Genomic DNA, 6,253 nt, shown 5'->3' with positions numbered 1-6,253 from the left:
TATATTTTACGTATATGTGATGAAACAGGGTGAATCCAAATTCTAATCTCTATACACACCCTAACATAATATTGTTGGTATATTCTATATGTGTGATAACAAATGGTTGAGTACAAATTCTAATCTCCATATACATACCCCTGAGATAATATTGTTGGTATATTTTGTGTATATGTGATAACAAAGGGGTGAATAAGGATTTCAATCTTCAGATAAACCCCTGAGACAATATTGTTGGTATATTATGTGTATTCTATGTATACCCCTGAGACATTGGCATATTTCTTTTTCCTCATACAATATTTTCTAATGAGCTGCTCTAGGAGGATTTCCTTCTGGTACTAGTGTCATATAAAGATTGGAAAACTCTATAAAATCATTATATGTAACCGTATACCATGCTCCATGGACAAGGAATTGACACACTTCGTCCTCTAGAACCAAATGCTCACGGAACTCCATAAATATCCATTCGACCTCTCTACGAAGAACATTGGTAGTAGTAGTAAATGTGGAGTTCCTAGGTATACTATGCAAATACTCAATTTTTTTAGACCAACCACATTACAATCAAGAAGACAAAGGATTGCATGCAATTGTCTATTTTAGGTAATTGATTTACATATAATTTGTTAATTTCATACTACTTGTTTTACACCCTTATTGATATTTCATCTGAACCATTTTCAGGCATGGATCCATCCATATTTCTCTAGTATTGCCAGCTGGGAATATGTTTCTGACTACACTGAAGAGTTTTCACACGTGTACTCGATTAACCCACTTAGGAGGAATTTGGAGACTGATTCGTACAAACTTGCTCTTGTCCGTATTCTGAAAAATGATATTTGTTTCTCATCGTACAGAGAGCACGGTCAGACACGACATATGGAGATGATGTGCTGATACACATGATGGTTGACTTGTGGGTCTCGACATATGTACCCACATATACCTGAGCGAGTAATGTGCCAGTTCAGATATTTGAAAGGTATACCTAGGGACCCACAGTTGTTGGTTCTGCCACTATCCTTCGCATAGACGTTGATAGGATATGTTTCGATTACCACGAGCATATGGTGCTAGAGGATGTACGTAGTGTGCCAACTGTTCTTGGATGTAGTATGGTATATGGATACATCCAATGATTTTATAGAGGGCCTCATTCTTATATGATACGAGTGTTAAAAGAAGATCCATGCATGTCAGCTCATTAATGGAAGAGAAATGACAAGAGTGGACCATATTGTGGATGCATTGTTTATATGTCATTGTATTGTTGCTATTGGAAGAGATGCCATATCTGAAGGAGAGTTTAGAAAGACACTCTTGAGAGGGTCACTCTGGATGCGATATTATCAAAGGCATGATTTGCACTGTAATATAGGAGGCATATGAGGAATATAGGGGTTAAATATACCCCGTAGTTGTATTTTGATATAATTTATTTTTTACCATTGAGTTACAAATCATGTATAATTTGTGATTAATGTATGGATAATATATTGTTTGATATAAACATTATGAATGAATTATTTATGTATGATTTATTATGTGAATAATGAATGGTTGTGTGACCAGTGTATGTATAATGGCTTATGTATAATATACATCCAATGTATATATTCATCCTATGTATATATACATCCAAATTTATCTCTTTGTTATCTTGTACGAAGTACACACAAACAATATTAATTTTGAAGTGTGTCCAGATTTTATAATCTGTACGTATTTTAACTTATATGAAAATGCATTTCTGATTAAGTGAACACCATTATTTTTTAAGGGTCATTATTCTAGGGGACTTACTTATTTTAATAAGATTAATTTATTCTTAAAATTTAAGTTGTCTAAATTGGGGTCTTTACAGTTAGGCCCTCATTTTAAAAATGCCCATGAATTGACCTTCAGATGTCATATTAACAAAGCTCAATAGCATGATATGAATTGAAGTTTGATTTTTGCCTTTTTCACCGTATAAAAGAAATTGTTGCATTCAAATAAATAAATAAATAAATAAAAAGCTATTGATCTTCATCTGTTAAAATGTCAACCCCCATCAATGACAGTTCTTCGCGCAACAAATCAACATTCTTGAAATGAACACCCTTGATCCCAACTTCAGCTGCTGCCTCCACATTTTTTTGTCTGAGAACATAATAACTATATAAATCAGTCACACTTTAGCATAAACTACTTCAATAACTATACAAATATGTGTAGGAAGATTATAAACCTGTCATCTATGAAAATACAATATGAAGGATCAACTTCAAGATGCCTCACAACATCCATATAGAATTCAGCATCTGGTTTCCTCTTTCCTGAAACACAATGAAAATGGCTCAAAAATATTCAAAGTTTGCATGACATGATAGTTAGAGAGAGTAAGATGGCCTACCATATGTGCACGAACAAAATGTCCAAGATAAAATATTTTGATAGCTTTAACTTGTCTTCGATCAACTGATACCTACAATACAGAACATTCTGTAGAACGAACGCCATGCAAAGCGAAACAGATATCACAATGGAAATCAAATGTCTTACCATATAGAATAGTTAGTAAAAGCATGCATCTCAAAGTTATTTTTCTTTAAGGCTAGAAGCAATTGTTCAATCCCTTCTATGTATGAATATCCATTTCTCATACAAGCTTTAAGGCCTGTCATAGACATAGTAGAACTAGGGGTGGCAAAATGGATGGATTGGATGGATATGGATTGGATCGTTAATGGATGGATCAAAACAATCCATTATCCATTAACAATCCACTAAAAGTTTTTAAAAAATATCCAATCCAATCCATCCATTAAGAATAAAAATCCATCCAATCCATCCATTATCATATTTTTAGTGGATGGATATCCATCCATCCATTTTATTTTCCTTTAAAATTTTTCTTTGAAATTTATTTTTTTAAAAAAAGTTTTTTACGTTTTTTTAATAAAACAATATCAGTATTTTTTTTTTGAGAAAAATTATTTTTTTTCAAAAAAATAAAATAAAATATTTTTTTTATTTTCGATTTTTTTTTTATATTCGTAAAAAAACATCAAAAATAAAATCAAATTTTGGTATTTAAAAAAAAAAAATCAAAATAAAAAATATTTTTTATTTTTCAAAAAAAAATTTGATATTTGAAAAAATTTATTTTTTTAACATTAGACAAAAAATTATTTGACCATAAAAAAATATATTTTTTATTTTTTTAACATTAGATAAAAAAATTTAATATTTTTTGTATTTTCAAAAAAAAAAATATTTTTTTTCAAAAAAAGTTATTTTTTTTTCAAAAAAAAATTATTTTTTTTTCAAAAAAAAAATATTTTTTTTTCAAAAAAAAGTTATTTTTTTTTCAAAAAAAAATTATTTTTTTTTCAAAAAAAAATGATTTTTTTTTTAATATTTGAAAAAATTTATTTTTTTAAAATTAAATAAAAAAATCCATTGGATCATTAAAATGTGTTGGATGGATTGGATCAATCCATGTTTATAAATGGATGGATTGGATCAATCCATTAACTTAATTTTTATTTAGTGGATGGATTGGATGGATTTTTTGATGGATGGATTGGATGGATTTTGTGTTAATGGATCAAATTGCCACCCCTAAGTAGAACACATGCAAGTCAGTAGCTATATCGAAATAGAGGGAGCCTGGAGAACAATGTTGACACACAGTACAAAGTAGCATCGAAACTAAATTCATGCTTATTCAAAGATGATATTAAGAGTTTTTACAGCAAAATTATAGTGAGTATTGGTACCTCAGGTAACAAAAAAGCAATCATTTAAAAGGAAATTAGAGTAAGCCCAGAACTCGTAGCTGCCTGCCCATCACCATCTTGAGCATTCTAACTATTTGTCTTGTACAACTTAACCGATGATTGAGACGGTAAATAAAAGACTATCAGGGTGAAGGGGCCGGGTGGAACCAACAATTGTGCAGCAAAGTGCATACTACTAATCTTGATACTGCTGCTGTGTTACCGAAGCAGAAATGCAGAAATTCTGAGCAATAATCCAGACCATATAATAATCAAAATTTCAAACCAGCTTCATTTTCTAACCAAAATTTCAAATTATGCAAACAGCATTTCTTAAAGAAATGAAAATTTTGATTCATTATATCAAACAAGTTATCTACATAAGATTAAGCTATACTTTTATATGTTCAATTCATCACACATAAAGCAACAAAATGTGAGACGAACCTTCTAAATCAAAATCCCTTCCATCCTTAAATAAAATTCTTGCTAGCTCCACCTGCAAGAAAATGAGACGATCAATATATTCAGCTCAAATGCATGCATACCCAAATGCCCCAATTGCAATTTGGATTCATGATCCACAATTCTAAATACCAATTTACTCCGGGGATACAAAAAGTTTTGACCTTTATACATAACATGAAAGAGGGTCTCTTAGTTTTGCAGTGAATTAATGAAAGTTTGTTGCTTTATACCTCATCAATGAGACCCTTTTCGAATTGAATCCATGCGGTTGGGTGTTTGGAAACTATGAATTCGTCGAAAGACATACCGAAGAAAGCAGGGATGTCTTTGTAGAAAGGGTCACGAACAATGGTGTCCATGATATCAAATAGAAGAATTGGAAGTTTCCTGTTTTTTTTTTTGAGAGCGATGACATGTTTATGGTTGAATTGAATGTGAACGTTTTTCCAAAGAATGTGTTGTTGTTGTTGGTAGTCTTGTATGTGTTTTGTGGATTGAGAATGGAGTGAATTGTACTCCAACACTTGGTAACACCATTTTTGCTATTGTTTTCATCTATGTATACTTCTTCTCTCTATAAATAATATGAAACTTTCTAGTTTTAGTTCTTGTAAAAGAGAATCCAAACAAGAACATGAAACTTTCTAACCTTTTTTGTTGAAGAAAACTACCCAACACTTCATCCAATCCCATGCTGTTTGTTTATTATATGTACATGAGATTAGACAAGATGTGGTGTCAATACACAGACAAATAGTATATTTATAAAATTTCTACACATGATCTGCGTTTTCAATAAACAAAGGAGCAAAGGTTTCATTTATAAAAAAGTGGGGCATTGGACATGGCATCCACGAGGTCTATGTTTGGAATTTTGTATACATTATTAGGGAAATGAGTTTAATACATTATTTAATATGTCCTACTCAATAATTTCTTTTATCACCATCTATATTTATAATCACATAATTTAAAATTGAAAAACTCACTTCGTCAAGTCATCTTAGTTTATGATTGTTCAACAATATCATATACAAATATATGAGTTTGAATCCGCAATATCTCACTTGTTCATCTTTAAAAAGTGAATTACAACCACTAAATTATTTGACAAAAAAAAAGTGACTCAAACATGATTTATCTTTCGTAAGAATATATATATTGTTGGAACAAGATTGTTCTTATCTCTTAAGTTTTGATTATAACAAAGTATTTAAAGAATAAATGGGTATGCTAACATATGTCCAAGTGTGCAGGATCACAAGTATAGAATTAATCCTAATTGAAACATATGTGGAAAAGCAATATAAGTTTGATTGATCAGAATCTGATGACTCTGAATTAGTTTCCCAGCCTCTGAAGGCATCTGCCTCTAATGGTTCAGACTCTGGTCTCATGATCCAACTTCTAATGACAACTCAGATTCTGAAGGCTTGAAGAGCATCTGATTCATACACTGTACCAAAGCAAACTTATCTTATCAAAACCCCAAATTTCTGGATAGAGTCAACTAGGATTTAGTTTTGCAAGACTTAAGGAATGGTGAAGTCACCTCTTTAGTATGTTCTAACTTTTGGTAGATACTTAGTACTTCAAAAGGTACTGTGAACAATATCATTATTCAGTGGCAATGCTTCAAATCAGATACATTCTCCAACATCTCTCTTGACATGCTTCTTCATTAATTTTGCTCTCTTATGTTCAAACCTCTAGCGACTCTTTCTCTACCTCTATAAAAGGAAGCTGAAGACTTGAAGGAAGGTTACAACAACACAATACAATATCTAGAGCATAACTCTGAAATTTCATTTGTAATTGTTATTACATAATATGTTAAGATTTCTTATCTTTATATATCTTAAAAATCTTAAGAGGTTAAAAATCTTTGTGGTTGTTGCACAACTGTTGTACTTCTTATTGTGTATCTAAGTATAGTGGTTACCATTTATACTAAACTATTTGTTTAAAGTAGATGAGGTTTCTTGCTTGCGTGCTTGAGCAAGGAAGTCTCT

At 31.0% G+C, this 6,253-nt stretch overlaps 1 pseudogene; it reads right to left on the bottom strand.

The window, feature by feature from the left end:
* Nucleotides 1-1,927: 1,927 nt before the first annotated feature.
* On the bottom strand, nucleotides 1,928-5,013 carry LOC127126996 (flavin mononucleotide hydrolase 1, chloroplatic-like; annotated as a pseudogene).
* Between the last annotated feature and the right edge of the window lie 1,240 nt (nucleotides 5,014-6,253).

This window comes from Lathyrus oleraceus, chromosome 3, assembly GCF_024323335.1.
Source record: "Lathyrus oleraceus cultivar Zhongwan6 chromosome 3, CAAS_Psat_ZW6_1.0, whole genome shotgun sequence".
NCBI lineage: Eukaryota > Viridiplantae > Streptophyta > Magnoliopsida > Fabales > Fabaceae > Lathyrus > Lathyrus oleraceus.
Note: the sequence above shows the minus strand (reverse complement) of the source record. Positions and strands in the feature narration are given on the sequence as shown.